Raw genomic sequence first — 23,345 nt, 5'->3', positions numbered from 1 at the left:
TATGGGAAATATCTCCCCTTCAATATTGAGAATTTGAATTAATAATAAACATTACTTAGTGAACCTAAATGAGAAAAACATATCAATTTTGAATCTCAGAAAAGGAGAATAACTTGTAAAAAAAATTCCCCTGGGTGTTAATTTCTTTTAGCATACTGTCTAATTTCTCTGTCAAGCTCCTCTATCTTTACTTTCACTCCTCTTGCTCATTTACTAGACGTAGAAATGGCTGTAATCCCTTTTATCATCACTACTATAGTGTCAAATATATAATCGGTATCCCATATCCCCTCCCCCCTTGCTTTGTATTTTGTGGAAAAACATTTGGAAAACTTGGACCGAAAACAAAGCAGGAAAAACATCCCTCATGCTGCTTAGTGTCTAAAAGCAGCCCTCTGAGATCTTTCCTGATCTTCATCCATGGCCCTCTTACAGCAAATTGCTAGGATCTTCTTTGCCCAGTAGTTGTCATCTCCTTTTGCTATTTTAAGAGATAAGATCATTTTAGGATCTGTGTTATTTAACCTCAATTGATTCCTAACATCAATTGGATGGGAAGTCTGTTAGAGGCTCATCAGGCAAGTGAGTTTTTCTTAGTTGGAGGAAACATCTTTGGTTCTCACACGTGGATCTTATATTAACCTTCGCAAGACAGAGAGGTGGTGGTGGTCATAATTGGGAACAGGCTGAATAGGAGCCCAAAATTACAGCTGTTGGCCATAAAACCCAGTACAATAGGCTGAGGCTCAGAACTAAAGCAGAACTAGAGAAGAGGCTGATCTATCTTTACAGTACTTTCTCCATCATTCAGAGGATGATTTGGATAAAGATGAAGATGGTGATACTGACAATGATGTTGACGATGGTAATAGTATCTATTTTGAGCCATCACAATATTAAGAAAATATGCAAACAGTACAGCGATTTCCAAAAATGGTGTGACATCCACACACTAAAATGATCCCCAGGGAGCCAGCCCCTCTATACTACTTTCCTACTGAGCATGGCTGGGACCCATGATTTACTTCTAGTCCACAGAATATGGCAAAGGTGAAGGGAATCACCAGATGTAATTAAAGTTCCAAATCAGTTGATTTTTAATTAAGGAAAAGGAAGATTATCCTAGGTGGGCCTGACTTTATCAGGTGAAAGCTTTAAAAGAGGGATTCTCCTCTTGGCCTGAAGAAGTCAGCTGCCATGTTGTGGGAGATTCTGGAAGGGGGGCCATATAAAAAGGTACTTTGGTGGTTTCTAGGAGCTGAGAGTAGCCCTTGGGTGAGAGCTAGCAAGAAATGGGGACCTCGGTTCTATCAAATCAAGGAACTGAATTCTGCCATCAACACATGGACTCAGAGGAAGACTCTGAGCTCCACAAAGGAAAACAACCCTTGCCTGTATTCTCTTAGGATTCTGAGCACAAGACCCAGATGCTTGACCCATAGAAACTGTGAGATACTAAACATATATATCCTGTTTTAAGCCACTAAGTTCGTGATGATTCGTTGTGCTTGAATAGCTACCTAATACAAAGGACAACCAAAGTAATGTAGAGGTGAGAGGTTTGGTTCAGTACTTTGGTAATTATTTGGAATAACTTGTTAGAGAGTAGCTGGGGCAGAATTTTTTCTTCAACTTTAGTTATAAATATGATGAATTTATAGGAACAGAATTACTATCAGTTATTTTTTTAAGACTACAGATAACTAAATAAAACATTGATTTCACTAATTTTTTCACAAACTCATAGCCCCGGAGGGTCACCACCAATTGATTTCGGGTGGTATACGGGCATCGAAATTTTTCAAAGTTGCCCAGGAGACTCCACTGTGCAGTTCTGGGATAAAAGCTACCAGCTTCGTGGTGGGAAGAAAATGGCTTCCTCAGTCTATTATGAATAGCATTAAAATCTATTCTCTGCAGGTGAAGTGTCTTAACTAAAAGGAGGCTTTAGAAATGGTCATAAAATAAAAATGTCATATCTGAGTGAGCGAGGAGAGAATTCCAGACCTGCCAGGATAGATCTGGAGATTTTAGCAAAATGGAAGATGGACGGAAAGAGTGAAGGGCAGCAGCCTAGAGAAATTTCTGTGAGAGGCCCAGGGGCTGTTGATTGATTTTGAAGGACCGGTGTTGTTCGGACCCTTCTTGATAAAATCTTGATTCCAGATCAAGCTACTCCCCTCAAACCTACCTGAATCCTATCTGAGTTGTTTGGGAATTCTCTTCCTCCATATTTGGTCCAGCATGTTTTAGTATTGTTGTTAACTATTTCTTCCCCACATCCTTTTCTCTTCATTAGAAAAACTTACTCAGTCGAAAACCTTTCTGGCTAAGGTAGAATCTTTCTAATGAGAAAAAATTTTCCTGATCCAAAAGATGGTAGTCTGTGTCTGGAAATATATATGAGAATCTTCTTTTATGATTCCATAAAAGGTTACAAGCAAGATCTTAGACTGAGTAATACATACTACTTTGGAATAGGTAGTTAAGTAGTTAAAACACTGGGTTAGAGGATCTATTCTTAAAAAGCAAATAACTAACCATCCTGAAGGACTGCGAAAGTCAGCATCAGCCAAGTCATGCTGCAGTAACAAGCAGCTTTACCATCCCAATGACTTTTAAAAACATAGGTTTATCTCTCACTAATGTTTTATACTTTGGCCAGAATGGTTGGGGGGCTTTCTGCCATGTCATTCTAAGTCAGAAACTGGTTGTTGAAACCTCTACCACCCAGACCTTTGCTACTAAAAAAAAGTCAGATGAAAAGGGGAGGGAGCCATATACTGGCTCTTCAAGGCTCCTGCCAGTAAATTACACATGTCACTTCCACTCCCATTGGATTGGCTAAGCCAAATCATATGGCTCTACATAACATAAGGAGATAGGGAAGGCCAATCCCACCCTCTACCCAGGAGAAGGAAAATCAGATATTTTGGGGAAATAGCACTAATAACTAGCACAAGGGATTCGTCCAGAGCTTGCCGGAGGCCACTGACTTATGACAATTCTGCCAAAGATTCGGGAGTCAACACAGGCTGAAAAACACTGTCTGCTGACCCAAAATTACTATATACTGTCTAAATACCATTTTATGTGTATCTATAGATGTATTCGTGTTGAATTTCAAGTTCTTATTAAACGCATAGTAGCTTTTACTCTTGATGTATTTCTTTTCAAAAAACATATTAAAATTAGAACTAAAATTATATCGGAGAAGGTTTTTGAAGTTTAAAAAAAGGTTCTCTTGTGTTTGAGAAGGTTGGTACCTCTGAGTTAATTATTTACCTGTCTCGGTGCAGTAAGTAAGCCACATGACTTTCTTAGGTACTTTCCTTCATAATTCAGGTTGTATTACAATCCTGAGACAAATGTTTCATGAGTATGGAAGATATTGATTGAGATATAGGCTCCACCTCCATACCATATATTACGGCTGCTATCATAGAAATTATACATGATAGATTCGTTCATCGAGTTCTCCCAAACTCCCAGATTTACCTGAATGTAGACATGCTTTTGAAACTGCAATGCAGTAAAGTGTCTATAACTCTTTATTATGAAGAAATACGTAACATTTCTTTGTACTTTTGGCGGAAATCAGTTGTAGTTAAATAAGTAACACATCTAAATCTTTGTGGCCAACTTAGTAAAAATTAATTTGAATTAAGAAGTTATTACCTTCTGAATGTTCACTTGAAAATTATCGTTCCTGCTTGGGAGGAGAGAGAAGGGAGGACCTTTGTTCTCAAGTCTTTTGAGAAATAGTCTATCGTGTTATTTTCTTTCCGCTTTTGAATTCGCCCTGCATCCCATTCCTTTAATTGGTGCTGGTTGAAAAGATGGTGAACACAACCAATGTACTCCGAGGGGACACACCCCCTGCACCTGTTCCTTTCTTCCGATAAAGACTGGCCACAAAGGAGCCAAGTGTGAGAAGGAGACTTCTCAGTTCTCTCTCCTACTTACCATTTCCTCAGCCTCTGGAATGTTCTTACACTGTTGGTTATGCCATATGATATCCTGCAGAACTCCTTCACCCACGAGAATTTTTCCTAGACTTGCAACTCAGCATCCACCTGCGTACTACCTGACAGTTCAAAAACCAGTGGTTTTTTTTGTAGAGTTATTTACAGTTTTGAAAAATCCTCCCCGGGAGATAGAAGGAGAGAGCAGTCCCATGAAATTGGCATCTTCTACTAATTTCTGCATTAGACGAAAGTAAAGAATTTTCCAAATACGACTGGACATGCCACAAAGAGAAAAATAAACTGGAAAACAACTTAAGCCTTCCAGTGCAGGTGTGTTGGCAAAAATTTCCATCCAAGTTTCACATGATTTCTGGTGCTGAAAGAAAAAAATGTTTATACCAAGGGCTCTTGAACTAAGAAGAGGGATATTAAAGAATGTCCTCAATAATGTTGTTTTTTAATTTAGTTTTTATTTCTGATTGTAAAAGTGGTAAATATTAACATTTTCCCAGCAATTTTTCTAGGCATAAAAATATATATTTTAATTAAATTTTATTATACTGAATTCTGCATTTAAGGCACTAGGTTTATAGCTGTAGATTCAACTTTAGTTTATTATTCAAATACTCTATTGAATTTTAATGACTTCATCAGACAAAGACCAAAAGTAGTATATTAAAAGTACCCAATCCAAAAATTAGTCTATCAGTTTTCACTGTATTTTTAATAGATGTTTTCTCTACATTTTAGTTTTTAACATTTAAAGTCATACAACTGTTATACCTTTATTCTGCATTGTAGCTTTAAAAATATATCAAAGATATTTCACAAAATATGAAGGCTTTAAAAATCATTTTTCTTGTGTGTCAACTAAGAAAGCTTACCTGCAGGAAAGAAAATAGAAGATATATTAAGGATTGAGACTTTTGCCAACATAGAATAACCTCTTTTGACTCATTTAACTTTTCTCTTTTTGGTTTGAATTGTACTTCGAGACTAAAATTTCTATCTTTGCCTTATTTTATCTTGTATTTGCTTGCTGTAGTTTTGCTACTATTTTTATTTTAAACACACTGTAGTTTTTTGTTTTGTATTGAACGAAGCAGGGAGAACTCAAGGTCTATGCGTCGGAAAGGAGAGAGTTGGATTTCGTTTTTTTAACTCAGTCAGATGCTTTATCTGTCATAAAGGTGTCGAAAACATTCACTTTTATCTATTTGAGTTGCAAAATACGATACCTACATCAGCCGGTTGTTTTTTTCTTCCGTGAAGCTCCTTTTTGCTCTGACTTTTGCTATGTGAACTCTGCTTTAGCTGATTTTTCCCCCCTGGGTCAAGGATTCTTAATCTTAGTTCTCAGACCCCTGAATGTCAGGGCTTCTGAAGGTTTCCTGAAATTATGCAAAACTCGGTTGTATGTGTGCACATGTCTGGGCAGGCGTAAGAGTCAGAACCAGCATTTACATGGGGAGAAGATCCACACTTTTCAATACATGCTCCCCTCCTCAAACCTCCAACTCATCCCCCTTCCTCTTCACCTTCACCTGCTGAAAAAATTAAAAACAATCGGAAGATAATTTTACTCGCAGCCACCACCTAATCTGCCAGCCTACCTGTTCAGGGGACCGACCCCTGGCCTGGAGATTGTGGAAGAGGAAGGGGCCTCTCTCTGAGAGGCTGCAGGAAAAGCGGTTCTTCAGGTGAGCTGGCTCCGGTCAGAACGAGAAAGCGGAGGGTGTCTGGGGAGATGCTGAGGATGGCTGACTGTGAGTTCTGGGGAACACACAGTTGGGAGGGGTGAGGGTGGGCGTGAGGTGGATGATGTCAGCCAGGGAAGGTACCAGATCACCGGGGTGAGGCTCTGGGGCTGAGGGGATACCTCGGAGTCTGGGATCCTGTGGCAAATGAGTAAGCGGGTCAAAAAGGTTGCTGGGACACTAGTCCTGAAGGTTTCAGGGTGGTGAGACAGTGGTGGCCAGGCCGACGTGCTGGCAGCAGCTCCCTGCCAGTGCAGGTACGGAGGCCAAAGGGCTTTGAAGAAGTTTGTTTGTTTTTAATTAAAAATACAGCCTCCGCAGCTCTTCCATCTCAAGGAAGGTACTTTCTTGTTTGGAAAAATCTTTCACAGACACCCATTTTGCATGTTACAGGGTAGTATATCTGCCGTTCTAATATATTTAACATATTTGACATAACATTGAGGCGACTTTTTCACACTTCTACATGGTTTTCAAAATTAAAAATCTGAATGAGATCTCATTATACTGACGGGCCATGATTTCCTGAGCCGTTGCCCCAAACTGGACACCTGCCTTGTCTAATTTGTTTGACGTAATAAGAGAGAACCAAACCCCACTCACTGATCCCGCAGCTTCTCAGGCATCAGGAACTAGCTTGGTGGGCATTAGGGTCACTACACCTGCTGCTGTCCCTGAAGTACCACTTCGCCTGGGGACTCGACCTGGCGTAGCTGCCACTCACTCACCAGTAACATGTGTGTGCTGAGCGTCCTGCCTCAGTTGCTCGGTTGTGGGGGTTGAAGGAGGCTGGGACCAGGCTCGACTACCTGCAGTGGAGGTGGAGTCACCTGGGAGCTGAAGAGTTGGTGCCCGCTTGGGGAAGCAGGTCCCATGCACTGGAAATTTCCCAGACACAGCAAGAATGTATCCAGAGTCCCAGGCAGGTGGGAACCCGGACTTCACTTCAGCACGAAGTGGCCAGGGATGAAAGAACACACAGGCTGGGTGGGCTGGTCAGCATCCGGGCCACGGCATTCTGGAAACCTTAAAGCTACCGTAATAGTTAGGAAATGGTATCTCAAGATTAATTGTTTTCTGTAATTGATAGAGAGAAAACCGTTTTTCTGCTTACTTTCTCTGGATTTCCATTTGGCTTCATGGGAATTCATTCACTCCTCGTTTTGGAGTCCCAGTGCGCAGTAGAGTGCCTGGCCCATGTTCAGTGCTGGACCAATATTTGTGGAATGAGTTGCATGGAAGTCAAGGAGATTCCGGTGGAACTGGCAGAGCCTGACCCCGTGAGTTCCAGAGCTGGGCGTCTCCGCTTGCTGGGCATGGACAGCTGCATCCTCTTAGGCAGATGGACTTCATCTTGCCCTGCCTGGTCCCTCGCCCTCAGCCCTTGCCCCAGGCACCCCACACTCCAGCCAAAGGAAAAGCTCAGTGAGGCCTCAGGACACTGTGTGCTTCCTGTCTTTTTGTTTCGCTCATGCAGTTCCATTTGCAAGGAATGTCGTGTGTGTGTGTGTGTGTGTGTGTGTGTGTGTGTGTGTGTGTTTTGTATTGCTGAAATAATTGGCTTTTATTAAACCTGTGAGAAATACTAAACGCTTCTCTGAGCTTCTGTTTTCTCTTCCTCAATTCCATCCCAGCCTCAAACCCACAAAATCACGGCTCCTCATCCAAATCCTTAAGATGTGGCACATATTAGGCACACGTCCCCCCCCGCCCCTCTCAGAACTCTTTGAGAAATAAACAGGTAAACAACTCATCTTTGCATCACCAGAGCCTAGTTTGATGCCTGCAACACAGCCAGCGCTGAGGCGGGTGTGACTTTATAGAATTAAACGTAATCTCTCTGGGTCACAGTTTTCCCTGTGGCAATACTCACGGGTCTTTCTTCACCAGTGCCCATGTTCTTCCTCTACATGCCCCAGGTTGAGCTAAAAAGCAAATGCAAATTCAAATCTTTCCCTCATATTGGGCCCTGTATTTTACTTTCACAAAGGAAAAAAAAAAAAAAACAAAAAAAAAAAACAAAAAAAAAACCTCTCTTCTCTTGATTGTGCCTTTGAATGGTAGATGACCTCTCGGAAAAAATGATGCCATTGTTTGGCAAAAGTTGGGAAGGCTTAATGCTGTCTGAATGCCAACCAGGCTGTCTGTGTCCACAATAAGACCTACCAGCCCCCCACACAGGACAATGTTGGTTTGACCTCAGCAGAAATCAGACCTGCTCTACATGGTGATGATGATAGCAAACATATGGAATTGATTAAATGAATAAATAACCCTACTTAGTTTTGCATAAGAATATGTGGTACCCAGGTCAAAGATAATCCCTAATTTTTCTATGCATAATAGATTCCAAAGTGTAAACATCACCAGTAGCCTGAACCAAACTAGATGCTTTAAGTCAACAGTCAAAGGTGTGATTGTAAACTCAGAAATATTGACAATGTTTGTGAATATCACTTCTCTAAATTAGGTGAGAGGTCCACAGCGGATGTGGGCGCCTAATTTATCTGACATCTCCATACCAGGGCTTGGTCAGCCTCAGAAATTTGATCACAGTCTTCTTACTTCTCAATTGTAGATAATTTCTCAAGATTTTGTGTTCTCTTTTAGTTTATAAATGTAGCACAATATCAAACAATCCATCAGAAACTAGGCATTCCCTACTAAAATGTCTTGAGTTATTTCTCTCCTTTCGAACCACAGACATTTAACCGAGTTTGTTAAGTTCTCAAGGTGGGACATTTCTGCCGGTGAAACTTTATCTTACTCTTCCGTTTTGTGAGTTTCATTTTAAGAGCCATTCACTCAGTAATCACTGGCCTCGTGTCATCAGGGACCCTCTTCATCTGAACCTGGCTAGACGAGGGCACTAGGATCCAGGACCAGGGTGGCAGGGGAGTATGAGGTCAGGAAGGTCTGAGAAGCAAGTAACGGGGAGAAGGGGGTCGGAAAAAGTGTAATGTAAAAAGCCAGGCTGAGGGCCATTGATCAAGGTATCAGGGTTGGGGGAGGGAGGGTGACATTCAACAAGATCCCCTAGAGTGGATTAAATAGTGTCCCTGCAAAAGATATGTCCAAGTTTTAACCCCAGGTCCCTGTGCATGTGAGCTTATTTGGATAGGATCTTTGCAGGTGTGATTAAGTGAAGGATCTCAAGATGAGACCATCGTGGATTTGGGTGGGCCCTAAATCTGACAACTGGTGTCGTTGAGAGAATGGAGAAGGAGATCAGAGACCCAGAGACCCAGAAGGGGAGGCCATGTGAAGACAGGTGGAGATTGGAGTGGGCCAAGCCGAGGGACATGGACGATTGCTGGCACCCAGTGAAAGCTGGAAGACAGGCATGGAAGAGACTCTCCCTCTGAGATTCTAGAGAGAATAGCCCTACTGACAACTCGATTTTGAACTTTTGACTTCCAGGACTGTGAGAGAATAAAGCCACCAAGTTTTTGGTGATTTATTATAGTAGTCCCAGGAAATTAGTACACTCCCCCAAGTATGTATATGCTCCCTATGCACAGAATGTTCTAAAATCGTAAGCTTCAGGAGGGCAAGGCCTTGGTCTTGTTCTCTGTGTATCTCTAGGCCCACAGCGCTGCCTGGCGCTTAGCAAGTACTCAACCGATGCTGGCCGGATGAATGAATAAAGCTGCCCTTCCTGCCTCTCTCTGAAATAAATCAAAAGCTTAGAAGGTGAGAGCGATAGGTTCTTTCCTACAGACTCTCACGATTGAATTGTTCAGGACTGACCATCTCGAATATAAGAATCAGCATTTAGAGGTTGAGTACACTTTTCTTATTTCATTATTCATATAAATAAAACTTGTTGTATTTTAGCTCAGGTGCAATGTTGAGTGTAAATAAGGTAGGTTCCTGACTTGCCTAGAATAAGACGCTCGCTCATTCAGTTTCCTTTCAAACAACAAATATTCTAACTATGCCTCAAGCACTGTTGCTCAAAGTAGGCACCCAAGGCTACACCAGCAGGGACTTGTAGACCCTTCAGCTTAATGAAAGAGGAAACAGCGGTTAAATCACATGCCAGTATATCATCGCAAATGTAATAAGAGCAGAGAAAGGGAAGTACAGAATGCTTTGTTCACAGGTAACTTGATGAGTGTGTGTTCCTGCAACTCACCTGTGAGGTCTAGGGGGCAGGGACCATTTCTCTCTTTGCTCACCTCTATTTTCCTAGTAAATAAATGATATCGTTCTACAATCTAAAACCTCAGTTATACTACTGCATTTCCCTCCCCCTTCACACTGACTTTTCACTATAGCAAGGGAAATGCATCCTTCTACCAGGATCAGAGATGACGAATGAGCCACTATGCCATGCAATCAAAAGTCAATACAGAGCCAGAGAAAGTCCATTTGCAGAGGCATGGAGGACTTCATGTAGTGAAAGGGGAACTTCGTCCAGGAAACCGCCAGCATCCTGCCGCTTTGGCAGCTTCGGCACCTGTTAAAACGCATGGCAGCCACCCAGAGCCCGTGTCTACAGTCATAACCACTGTGAACTAGATGATGTTTGCCAGCCGCAAGAAAAAAAGCCGCCATGGCAAAATTTCGAAAATCCACAGTTTTTAAAATGATTATTATTTCTGGCTTTGGTTGATCTTAGTCAAATGTTTCCGTGGGTTGTCATCCATCAATTGATGCCTTCGTGACGCACCTATTGAAAGTACAGGAGGGCACTCAGTCCTGGGGAAAGCATGGAAATATCAGCTGAAATTTCGGTCCTTGAGTTAGCTTATCGCTTGGTAGGGAGACCAGCCTCTAGAGCACATTTGCATCTCTGCTAACAATATCCCTTCTCTCTTCTCCTATGAAATCACTCCTCCCTGACCCTCAGTCCATGTGGGAGTCTTGACTGGTAGACTTGACTCCTTCCCCTGCTCAAGACTGAAACATGTGGCTAGGTAACATTGTCCTATGCATGGTCAGTGAGGTTTTCCCTGGGAGTGTGGCACCAAGATCTTCTTGTCTCCCACTGCATGGGAAGCTATGTAGGTAGTTCTGGGAGCCACTGACAGTCACTTTATGCTCAGGTGGAGCCACAGACTGAAATAAACACTAAAATATGGAACTGAGAAATAGAGGGAGAAAAACTGGATCTCAGGCATAACATTTGAACCCTGGATCAAGACTTGCCTGAAACCAACAATCCCCCTAGACTCTGTTCAGTTATAAGAATCAACAATTTTTTTCTTTTTCTCATTCTCTCTCTCTCCTTCCTTCCTTCCTTCCTTCCTTCCTTCCTTCCTTCCTTCCTTCCTTCCTTCCTTCCTTCCTTCCTTCCTTCCTTTCTCTCTTTCTCTCTCTCTCTCTCTCTCTCTCTCTCTCTCTCTCTCTCTCTCTCTCTCAATTCTTCTGTCTCTTTCTTTTTGGCCTAAGCCAGTTTGGTTTGCATTTTCTCACTTGTAACCAAAAGAATCTTAACTGACATAGAGACACTATAAAAAAGAATATTAGCAATAAATGCCAAAGGCCAGGAAAGCTGCCGATGCGGGCTGTAGATGGAGCGACAGAGGAAGCATAATGAGAGTGCCCTGGGTTCAGTCGGGTGTGCTCCTGAGCAGAATGGCGTGGCTAAGGGACATCTCAGAGGGCACAGATGGGAAACAATATGAGGTACGCCAACACCAGTTCATTAAACAGCTGAACAATGAGTTTGGAATTTAACCTGTGGCCCTTAGATCTTTTGTGCTGAGTAATGACCTGATGAAGAGGAAATTGATCCTTAAGGATCATCAATTTTGTCAATCAGCTTTCCACACAATTAGGAGAGAGGGCCAGGTCAGCTTGAAAGGCAACTTAATGCTTTGTTTGTTTGACTATCCTTCAGAAAGGCTTTTAGCACATTAGGGGATACTTTGCATTGTGCTATTCTCTTTGGTGACAGGATGGCAAACACAACAAGGGGCCCTCACCTTGCCCATGAGGACAAAGAGCCAGGTGAATGTACCAGGAGCTGCCAAGGAAGATGAAGGTGCCCTGTCAATAACTGCCCAGCCTGCTTTCGGGGATGTCAAGCTTGACAGGCAGCCACTACGCTGACTTTGGATAACCTTAGTCTTGAAAGTGCATCCCAGACCAGGTGACAGCGACCTGGGAAATGTCCCAGGCCAGAGTCTCGTAAGTCTAATAATTAAAAGATCCTTGAGTAAGAGCTTCTTAACTTCACTCTCCCAGAAGACCACAGGGTGTGCTTTAGGCATTTGACTGTGGCTCAAACACATTCGATTAAAACCAGGCCTGCAACTTGTCTCTAGAATATTCCTAAGTGCATCTGCCATCGCTATAGAGTCCCGCTTATAAATTAGGGGCAGAAGTGAAAAAAATCAAAAGGATTGTTTTTATTCCTTTTTTAGTAGGTGTATAAACTGTCTGACTCCAGCACTGAGGTCATTATCTTTCAACAGCAATTAATCTCAAAGTTATATGAGTAAACAGTTCCTTTCTACATAGTTTTTGTTTTCATATACTGTTACGAATTGTGAGAAAAAGGCCTCCTGGAAGATAAAATTCCAAAGGAAGAGAAAATGATTTCAGAGGGACTATCTAAAATTTTGTAGGGTTTTAAGGATAACATGAGGCTCACAGTGGTATTATGTGAAAAAAATGCAGGAACATCTGTTATGTTAAGTTGAACGACAACAAAACCAAAATAAATCCCTAGTGAAGAAAAAACTCGTAATAGATTATTGTGGAGCTTCTGTCTTCTTTAACAGGAAGTCAGCCCAAGCGCTGCAGTGAGAACACGGTGGGCAAAAGTAATAATGAGATGCAAATACAGCAAGGCCACCTTGGAGGGCTTCTAGCTCAGTCCTCTCATGCTCGGCATATTCGTGTTACGAGTCTCAAGTCACGACGGCCGGCTCCCAAGAAAGCCGGCTATTGGTCTCATACAACTTTGTTCTTTCTTGTTTTCTTTGTTGTTTTCAATATAAGCATTTTTTTTTTTTTATTAATCAGGCAAGAGTGATTGGCGATTTAAAAAAAAAACACACACACATACATTGTGAAGTCAGTTTCCTTCACTCGTTTTAATGCATAGCCATGCCGTTTGAGACGAAAAGACGTTAGTCTAATTTGGCTAGATATTAAGAAATAAACAGATGAAATGCTAAACTCATCACAAATGTTCAAAACCCAGATTGGCTCAATCTGACTTATAAAGTTTTTGAATAATTTTCTAAATACAGCTAATACAGGCAAACTTCCCTGTCCTGAGAAAATGAAATGTTCTGTCTGAATCTGAGAAGTCTTAGCAGCATGTAATGCATTTAGAATGTGGAAATTTAAAAGATTTGATGGGAGAGGTCTCAATTGGTCTAAATGGTAAAAATCTGATGAATCTTCACATCTTAAAAACAAAACTTCTCTTTAAAAAATTGGTTAATGGGCATTAACCATCTCCATGTCCATATGATGATGTGATATTTTGCCACATTTAAGGTAAAGAGAGTCTGTCCCTTTTGGAACAAAGTACTTGAAATCTCAAAAATTTATTAAATCTAATTAAGAGGAGACCCCCAAGGCATCTAGTTCTGAAGGTCTCTATGGGTCTAAAAATAGTCACTTCTAGCACATAGCCTCAGTGACCCTTACTGATCACCCCTGGAGTAATATTTGCACTAATGCTAAGTGTGCATAGGGAGTTTAAAGACATTTTCCTAAGAAAAGCTGAGTTCCAAGAGCATAGAAAGGACAGACCCCAGAATTTCCAATAAACGGGAGAGAACCCAGTTTCCAGTTCCTGTCAAATACAGCATCTTGTTGTCTTAGCTCTATCATTTCTCTAATGATCACTGCAGTGCTTAGAAATCCTTGGCTTCCTGAGTTTTTAAGAGGTTCTTTCCAGAGAAACTCGGAAGTATCAGGATCACTGTCATCTATTGTCTAAAAGGGAGAATGGCTCAAAGGTGCCAAATTCATGGGCTAAATGAATCTCATGGCAACTAATAGTAATGACTAATATAAAGGAGCAGCCCTTTCCAGCTCTCTCCTTAGCCGACTTCACCAATCATGGCCCCAGACATCACTAGTTGATAACATCACTCATTTCCACCAAGCCCAAGTGTGGTCCAAGAACCCCTTCCATATAGACAGCGACCACCATGCACTAGACTTGCCCATGTGGGTAAAAGCTATTTCCCAGGTCCATCAGTTGGGACTAGAAATGGGGAGCTGAAACTAAGTGAGTATAAAAGAATTGCTTTTTTTTAGGTGAAGCAGAACCATTAAAAGGGTCACTCCTTTTGAGGATAAATTTACTTACCAGCTGCCTGTGTTGAAAATAAACAGAAACCCAACACTTTCAGGGGAACGATATCATCACTGGCCTTCTTTCCCTTGGGGTAGTTAAAACTCTGGGGCCCTCGAAGTAACTTGACCACTTTTGATAGGAAAAGTACTGGGTAATTGTTCTTAACATATTTAGTTCAGTTTAACCAACGGTATGGGGGACCTCTTTGAGTTTGCAGAGGGGGGATGGGGGCTTCTCCGCTTAGCTAGATTCACTGACTGTGCTTCCAAAAGCAATCAAGAATTTGCATCCTTAAGCCAGAGGTGGCCACGACAGTACCTGTGAGATCAGGATCTCATTAAGACACGACAGCATATCTCGAGAACTGTCTCACCAAACTGACATTCCTCCGAACTAGCTTTTGGTTCAAAAATGTCACACATACTAAAATTCACTTAAAAATATATTAAATCCCAGGCCCGTGCTGTTGGTTAGAGAGGGGAGCACATAGGAACCAGCCGATCAAGGAATCCAGAGCTCTGGTTCCCGCCGTGGCGTTATGGAGCACTTCATCAGGGCACAAGCAGTTTCTCTCAATTCTCTCAGACACAAGCTGCCCTGGCCACTGCGTACAACATGCTGGGAAGTGGGGGTGGGCTGTCGATTCACCTTCCCAGAGGCATTCAGTGGCAAATCAGAGCTCTTGCTGCGATGGTGTTGGAAATGGAAAACAACCCCTCCATGTAAATAAACAACAGAAGAGTTCCTTTGTCACTTTCTATAATGTTCCATATATTTCTATGATGGTCTAAACATCATCAGGCCTTGCATCAGGGTGTGTGCTGTGTTTAGAGCAAAGCCGAAGAGAAGGTAGCGGGACACAAAGACACAGTGAACAACGAACGGTAAATTTCAAGCAGGATGTTGCTCAAGCTGTGAAATTCATCACCTCAACAGTGTTTAACTGTAGTAGAAAGAGAAGACATTTTCCTCAACCAACTGCACCACAAACCTATGTGTTATACACATATGCAAATGCATAGAGGCAAGTCTGGAATTAAACACAGTCCCTGGCCCCCCGCCCAAACATATAGACATAAAAGTGGTCATCTGGGGGTGGTGACCTGGAGTAGGAATGGTGATCTAAGAGAGCTTTGGTATTTGTCATGCTTTCGTTTTTCTGAAGGCCGATAAACTCAGGTATGAGTTGTGAAATGAAAAATTACTTTCAAAAATATTTTCTATGATCTTCAGATGGACATTTTATGTCTAAACCTGTCCTTTACCCAGCATCGTGCTTGGTTTTACAGAAAACACAAAAGATGCAGTGCCTGCAAATTACAACACGTGCCAAAGAGATGAGCCATTGTGGTAGGGAGTCTGGCCAGCTGGACATTGTAAAGGCAGCTTAAAAACCAAGACGCTTTAGCTCTGGTCTTGTAAGCTGTGTGGGTCCTGGTGGAGAAGGAGAGAGGAGTCTTCTGGTGGAGCTGCTGTGGGGGATTAGGGTTCTAGAAGCAGCTTTGGGCAGTAGCCAGAATCAGAGAACTCAACAAATGAGTCTTGGCAGAACTAGGTGAGACTTCTTACTAGAGTAATGCTTCAGTCTGTTGTGAGAGTAAGTTGTCAATGGGCTGGGGCGTGGATGGAGATGTGTGTATAAATACACACACACACATATGCATATATATCTTTTTAAATCAACACTGCACAGATTAATTACATATAACCACACAAAATCTGAACATTGTCCTCTCCATGAAGTAATAATATATCATATATATAACATTATCTTAAGAATTATTCAAACTTATTTATTAGATGCCATTTCCAGTTAGGAAGAGGGAATAGGGGAAATAAGGTAAAAGCCAGATATACATAATTTCTGCTTGCTCAGTGAATGACTGAGATAGCTGAGAGCTTATTCAGATAATTCACTCTCATGAAACCAATTGAGCTCATTACTCAAACTGTCATGTCTGCAAGTTATGTCTGTATTTAAGAGACTTAAATATTTATCAGTATTTTTATTGAGTTGTTTGAAAAATTAGCTTCTGCAGCTATCTATCTTTTGGAGGGAGAGTCCCAGGTAAGAGCTGCCCATCCAATGGAACCAAGAATATTCTCTCATTTCATCTTTTGCCTCCTCTCCACCCTGACCCCCACCAAAAAGTACATGTTTCTGAAGAAAAAGCCTCAAGGATGTCGAATGTGAAATTATATTCTCTTTGAAGGTAAACATAAAGACGAATTAAGATAAATATTCTGCTCAAAAGCCGTGGAAATCTGCTAAAAGAGTAGAACTTCTTTCCTTTCTCGAGCAGGATGGTTCTATTAGCTCTATTTTTATATATATTTATGTTTTGTAAGTCTTTGGTAAATATAATATTATTTCGAATAATTTAATATACACAGATTTGCTCTGATCCCATTTAGCCACCGATGTATTTAATGCAAAGATCACAGTAGTCTCGTAGATCTGCCTCTTGGTGTGTGAGCATATATGTATATGTAAGACTACAATATTAATAAAAAGCCTACAGAAAGTAACATGGCTTAACAAAAGAGCTAACATCTCTTTGGGTGCCGTATGAGTTATTGTATATCCATTATCACATTTTACCTTAAAGCTGTTTTAAGGTAGATGCTCTTTTTTTTTTTTTTTAACAGATGAGTCATCCAGGACTCAGAATGGTTAACTGACTTGCCCAAGATCATCCAGCTGGTGTGTTTCAGAGTAGAGATTCAATTCAAGGTCTAGGCACCGAAGGTCATGCTCTTTCTATTCCATCTCCCTGCCTCTCTCCGCTGTAAATAGGAATTCCCCAAGCTGCAATGGGCTTTTTGTCCCCTGCATTTGATTTCCAGATGTTTCTAGAAGGATCATCATGCCCCTTGATTAATGGTTCTGGATCACTCTCCCCAGAATTCATTCAACAGGGTGCCTTCCTCATCAAAATGTTCTTAATTTTGAGCTGACTGGAGAGCTGCGGCCATCGTCTGGTAGGGAAGGCTTATAGAAACTACATCCTCACAACTGTTTACAGATGCTCTTTGCTCTTCAGCTCCTTCTGTAAGGCTGTAGTGGTCACCCCATCAACAGGGACCCATCTCATCCTTTCTGCCTACCCCAGAAGAAATAGAATGCCTCCATTTTCAATTGGTGTTACTCTTCCCTAGACTTGAACGTATTTGTGAAAGCACATAGTACTATATAAGATTGCCAAGAAACAAGAAAAATCTTTGTCCTTTATTACATTTACTTAGCAATTTCTAACAAGACCTTCTTACCTACATTGATTATATGCATTGAATATACAAATCTTCTTTCTGGCCAGGCCAGTCTTGAATATGCTTACAAGGATATTGATGCCCATTGCTTCGCTTCCATGTAGATTGTGGGTACTGGCAAATACTTGTATTCAAAGCTTTTGGTCATTTTCAGTTTACACTTCATACCAGGACTTAACCTTGGGTTGACTACCAACAACTTTCAAGTACGCGTTCCCACACACCCAGAGTTTCATAAAAATGTACTAACTAACCTTAAAGCCCTTTATGAATAATTATGAGTTTTTAAGTTTTTGTGAATCTGCATATTAATTCTGCTCCATAAATAAAACATGAAGCAAAAATCCAGGGTATTGAGTGTCAAGGGGATAGAAGAAGAGAAGGAAGGATAATTATCAGTTTAATGTGGGAACATACTTAACCTACAAGATTACCTCCAAAATTGGTGACATCTCAAGTATATATAATATACAAGGATGTTTTCATTTAAATAAAAGGGAGAAAAGATTTATATTGAGCCTCTGCTATTTTCACAGATTTCTCAGCAGTCTGTGGTTGAAAAAGCAGTTGTCGGAATTTTTATTTGCTAGAGATTAATCCTTCCCACATATTTAGTTTCTTTCTTTCTGATGTTTGTCGATGCCATATAATTCACATTTCCTTTTTTGGTGTGCATCGTTTGGTTATCCATCTATAACTATAGGTTTTCTTAGATAGGGAACTTACTGAGAGGCCACTGAGTAGACAGTATTTTGGCTGTTCTCAGACCTTGTGAACATAAAGGGCAGAAGGAAGCAGAGCTGGTGCCCAGATGACTCCAGGTCACTTATGCCCGAAATTCCAGGAGGGGCAGCACATTCGCAGTGGCAGCTGAGGTGGGGCGGGGTGGGAATCTATGAATGTCTCCTCTAAAACTATGATGTCCCCGATGCCAATTGCATCCTTTTAACTGGTTCTCAAATAAGAGAGACAATGACTAACCCAAGGCTCCATGAGCACAACGCCTCTCCGATCATGAAAACTGGTCCAACTAGTGCCTCTAAAATGTGTTTTCCTGGACCTCTATCTGATCACCTGAGCCAAGTGGGGTGGAAATGAGTTTTGCACAGGGCATTCTGCTGCTTACGTGGTTAAAAACAGTGTCAAAGGCTTTTTGAAAGCTTTGCGAAGGGCCAGTCAAGTAACGGTGATGATACAATGCAGTCTCAAATTTATTTAAAATGTTTTTTTCTAAAGCAATTTCTACTTAAAATGTCAATTCTCCACCGCCTTCCAGATTCCCACAGAGTGGGATGGGGCAGATGCCAGAAGGTTTTATTGTAGATGGGGACACTGAGGCAGCCTTCCCCAAAGCCATAGAATTTGATAGAGTTTCAAGGGCCCCCAATAACATCATGTAAATGTGTGCAATTATTGATCATCTACCACTAAATACCTTGCTTTTTTGAAAGTTGCTAAGAGAACAGATCTTAAAAGTTCTCATCAATATTACTGAGCCATAAGAAGAGATGAAATACTGCCATTTGTGACAACATGGATGGATCTCAAGATACTCATGCTAAGTGAAATAAGCCAGACAGAAAAAGTTGAAAATCACATGATATCACTTACATGTGGGATATAAACCTAAAAGCACCAAATGAGCAAGACAAACAAACAGAGACTCAGGGATATGAACTGTAGGAGTGGGGGAAGAGGGTTGAGATAGACGGGGTAAAGAGGGTCAAATATAGGGTTTAGGGGTGACTGAAGGAAACTAGACTTTGGGTGGTAAGCACACAATAGAATATACAGATGTCAAATGATAATGCACACCTGAAAATTATATAATTGTATTAACCAATGTTACCCTAATAAACTAAATTAAAAATATTTTTAAAAAGTTCTCATCACAAGAACACATTTGTAACTCTGTATGGTGATGGATGATAACTGGACTTACTGTGGTGAGCATTTTGTAACATATACAAATATTGAATCATCATGTTGTACACCTGAAACTAAACGATGTTTTACATCAATTATATTTCAATTTTAAAATTAAAATGAAGAAGAATGTTTGTGGAAAGAATAGCTTAAAATAACACATATACCAGGGACTTAATTTCACCAACTCTGCCTACTCCTAGCAATAAAACATGCTCTCTGCACAACCAATGTAGAATCAATACAGAACTCAATAACCTTAGGGAACTTCTCACAAGTAGCCCACGAAATGATGATTTAGTGTTCAAGCCTGGGGTTTGGTCTCCTTTCAAAATGTGTTCTCATCCCACCACTGTTCCGTATTACCTGAGCATGCTGGGCGTATTACTTAATCTCTTGGAGCCTCAGTTTCCTCATCTGTAAAGTGGGGATGGCTGAAAGAGCGTTGTGAGAATTAGAGGTGAAGTAGGGAGTGACCTCTGAAAGAGGATTCTGTTATGGTTATCTATGCTAGAATTTTCTCATGAATGACAAGGCCTTTTCCTCAAAGTGTAAGGATGACTTCATTGTTCATTCCGTTTCTTTTTGAAGACCTTCATGTTCCTGGCACTGTGCTTGGTGTGAGTGGTTCAGGGTAAAATCAGACAGGACTTCCAGCCTCTGTGAGGTCACAGGTCAGCCAAGGAGACACGGGAAGATACAACCCATCACAAGGCAGCACACTAGAGGCTTTAACCCAGTGAAAAGGGTGATCTAAATTTTTCGAGAGGACTGGGGAAGGCTATGAAGAAGAGAGCACCTTAAACAGAGTCTTGGGTAATGAGCAGGCCTTCCCCAGGAATAGAGGAGTGGGCCGTCTGGCAGGGAAAAGAGAGGGGCAAGTCCACAGAGGTGTAAAGAAGGGTCCCGCCTCCCAATACAGACATGTCCCAAGTCCCTACTATGTACCAGGTGCTGCTGTGTCTTCTGGAAATGCAGCACCAGGCAAGGTCCCTACTCTACACGTGCTTACAGACCAGGAGGGATGCCACATAATGAACAACGACCAGAAGACAGAAGAAGACAGGCCATGAGCTGCTGCTGGCTGACGGGTTGGGAGCGACTGGGGCTGCCATCCAACTGGCGACCACCCAACTGGGGATGGGGACATTAAGCAGAGGCTGCGAGAAGATCCAGGAGGGAGAATTCCAGGAGAGGGGAGTACACAGGCCTCGGGGCATGTCTAAACAGAAAGAAGGGTAAATATCTTCACCCCTTTCAAGAATGAGTTCAAGAGACACTCCCTATAAAGAAGAAGAAAGCGTATCCCTAACTGATCCTGAAATTCAAAAGGAGTTATAAGTTGGCAATTTTAGAGAAATCACCTTTCCAGAAGCCCCTTACCAATGTCAAGCAACAACTAACAATTTTGACTATTGTGATTTTCTCTCTCCCACCAGGAAACTGTCATTAAACCTGAGGGTTCATAGAATGCATAAATTTAAAGTACTTATATAGACTAATAGGCTCTACTTGAAAAAATAAACATGAAAATGTGGGATGGGCCTGGATATAGTCTAACTCAGAGAATCTATTTTATAGTTTGATAATTCTTTTGAATTTCACAATGATCATTCTATACTTCTTGTTTTTAAGTGAGACTTCAGTGTGGGTTGATCCTGGCTCAGTCTCTTCAATGAGTTGATTGTCAGTTCAATGGATTAGTAAAAAGAAAGGTCCTTAAAGACCAGGATTGTGAAGAAAGCTCAGAATTTTAACTGGGGTGGGTCTTCCTCACACAGACTAAGTGATAGTAGAGGATAGGGTAAAGCATACATCTTAATAAAAATAAAAACCTTTTCAAAAATTATGCTCTTATTTACAGAGTCACTTAATTATCTTTAATAGATCATACAATCCAGAGTAAAATACCTTCTTTGAGTTGCATTATTGACATCATTGCTGAAACCCCGTAACTGAATCAAGGTTTTATTGACAGCACACAAATCATATTCGGGCCAATTTTTCTACTTGTGTTCCAAGATAAATCTTAAATGATGAAACTTTGGATTCTGCAGCTAATATTTTTAAAACATTTTTAAGTTATAATAAATTGCAAAGGCTTTGCTCAGGATCAACAACAACAAAAAGCAACATTTTGATAATATGTTTTGCCACTGTCAAGTTAAAACAAAATCCAAAATGCATATCACATAACCTCATATAATCAACAAATATTGTCCTTCATTTGGAAGGGCCCGGAGCTGTATTTTTCCCCCTCTGAATTATGGTATTTTCAGCTAAACCTGGTAGTTAACAGCTTAAGTTAATTCTGCCATGTGTAGGCCCTACATAAATGCATGGACTTTAAATTACAAATTCAGCTGTCATTTAAATTATTAGGTAAACTCTTTTCATGGAGCTCCGACAGTTTAAAATCCACAACAAAAATAGTAGGCCAGCTGCCCACACCAAGGAGAGACCCTCATTAGACGTCATTTGCATCCCATTAACCACCAAGCAGTGGGTCAGTCATTGCCTGTCAGGCATTTGACTCATTCTTTTTGTGTTAATTAGCAGAGAAATAAGGAGTTAATGAAGATCTTATGATCTGTGATGACTCATCTGGTTGTTTCAGAGGAATCACCACTCTGGACCACTTCTGAGCATCCTACAGGATGCTCTAAGCAGGAGCTGGACGGAGGCTGCCCAGCGAGCCTCAGAGGGGCGTTCTCAGGGGCCTTTGGCACGGTGGGCTTTGTTAGCTCAAGATTAGAAGGAGTTAATTGCTTCAAGATTGCTGGGAGATTAGGTTACTGGGTGGGATGTATCTATGTAAGCATATGTCAGCTCTAGTTAGAAGATAGGAGATGCTTATTTTAATAAACTTAAGAAAAGAAGAATTAATTTGTCATTACATTGGAAATCTTATTTTATTAACTTAATTTGAAAATGTAAAGCTGTCTGAAACGCTGGTTTTTCACTCACTTCCCTTCTGAATATGTATGAATCCCAGATTAGTTGATGTGCAACACTGTTCATTCAGAGCTTTTTTTCCCTGTTTCCCCCTCCTCCTACCCACCCCTACCTCAGTTTGCTGATGGCATCTGGCTCTGGGAGCAGGGCTGGTTACAGTGACCTCTAGGTTCTCGTCTCATGGTGGGTGGAACATGGCGTCTTGGAGACCAATGGGCCGTCCTGGGACGAAAAGAGAACCAACTTGCTTCTGCCTGTCCTGCTTCCTCCCCTCTAAGAGCTAGTTATGTACAACTGCTCTCGGTAGTTGCTGCCCACGAAATAGAATGGGAAAGGGAGTGAATACAGGAGGGGACTATTAGGACCAGTGTCCAAACTGAAGCCATCGAAGATGTTTTCTAAATGCCCGGTTTGGATTGTATGGCTGTTGGAGGGCAAGGTCCAAATTGTCCTCATCTGCTGTATTCTTAGGAGCAGGCACGTTAGTTGAGCACTTACAGATGTGCCAGAAACTGCTCTAAGCACACTATTCTTATTATCTCTTTTTAAACTTTATAACCAGTTTAGAAAATAAAGAACTATGTCATCCCCATTTTTGAGGTGAAGAAAATGAGGCACAGGCAGCTTTAGTAACTTGCCTAAGGGGACACAATGAAAACAGTCAGCCGTCCACCCCAGAGCCCTTCCTCCCCACCACTGGCTGTGTGACGGTCTGGAGAGGTGGAGGCAGTGGTGACTCATTCCACATATAGGTGGGACAGGGGTCGCCCCAGTGAATTGTGGTCAGAGGAAAATATGGCCTCAGCGTGATCAGAGCTTCTGAGGTTTGGGTTTTTTGTTTTTGTTTTTGTTTTTGTTTTTGTTTTTCAGCCTCCAAGAATTTGGAAATGTGAAGTTTTAAATAAAATCTCCTGATTTTTCAAAATTTGTTCAAGGTTTAAAAAAAAATACTTTGCTAACTAAATAAAAATAACCTGTGGACAATTATTGGTGACCCCTGTAAAAGATGGAGGGCTTTTTAAGACCAATTTTCCTCCCCAAGTACCTTGTACCCAGGTACTTAGGAGATAGTTGAATGGATCAAAGTGCAGTTATAAGAATCCAGAGGTGGGTCCCCAGCCTCACGGACACCATAAAACACTGATACATAGAGAGTGGGCATCAGAGACTCTAGTCCTTGCACCAAGAGTCCTTTTA

The 23,345-nt window shown here is 41.3% G+C and overlaps 1 long non-coding RNA gene across 7 annotated transcripts in view; it reads right to left on the bottom strand.

The window, feature by feature from the left end:
• Positions 1–23,345, bottom strand: part of LOC118603857 — a 148,651-nt gene that overhangs the window by 51,771 nt on the left and 73,535 nt on the right. For 2 of the 7 annotated variants that reach the window (XR_004951374.1, XR_004951376.1), the window contains 2 exons: positions 22,261–22,370; positions 7,267–10,429 (listed from right to left, as the gene is read on the bottom strand). The exons of 1 other annotated variant lie outside the window; for it this stretch is intronic. This is a non-coding gene — a long non-coding RNA (uncharacterized LOC118603857). Of the gene's footprint in view, positions 1–7,266; positions 10,430–21,050; positions 22,371–23,345 lie in introns of those variants that run through there. 4 more of the 7 variants (XR_004951371.1, XR_004951375.1, XR_004951377.1 and 1 more) reach the window with 3 other exon arrangements.

This window comes from Rousettus aegyptiacus, unplaced genomic scaffold (genome assembly GCF_014176215.1).
Source record: "Rousettus aegyptiacus isolate mRouAeg1 unplaced genomic scaffold, mRouAeg1.p scaffold_m13_p_6, whole genome shotgun sequence".
Lineage (NCBI taxonomy): Eukaryota > Metazoa > Chordata > Mammalia > Chiroptera > Pteropodidae > Rousettus > Rousettus aegyptiacus.
The sequence above is the reverse complement of the archived record's forward strand: the minus strand, read 5'-3'. Positions and strand labels throughout refer to the sequence as shown.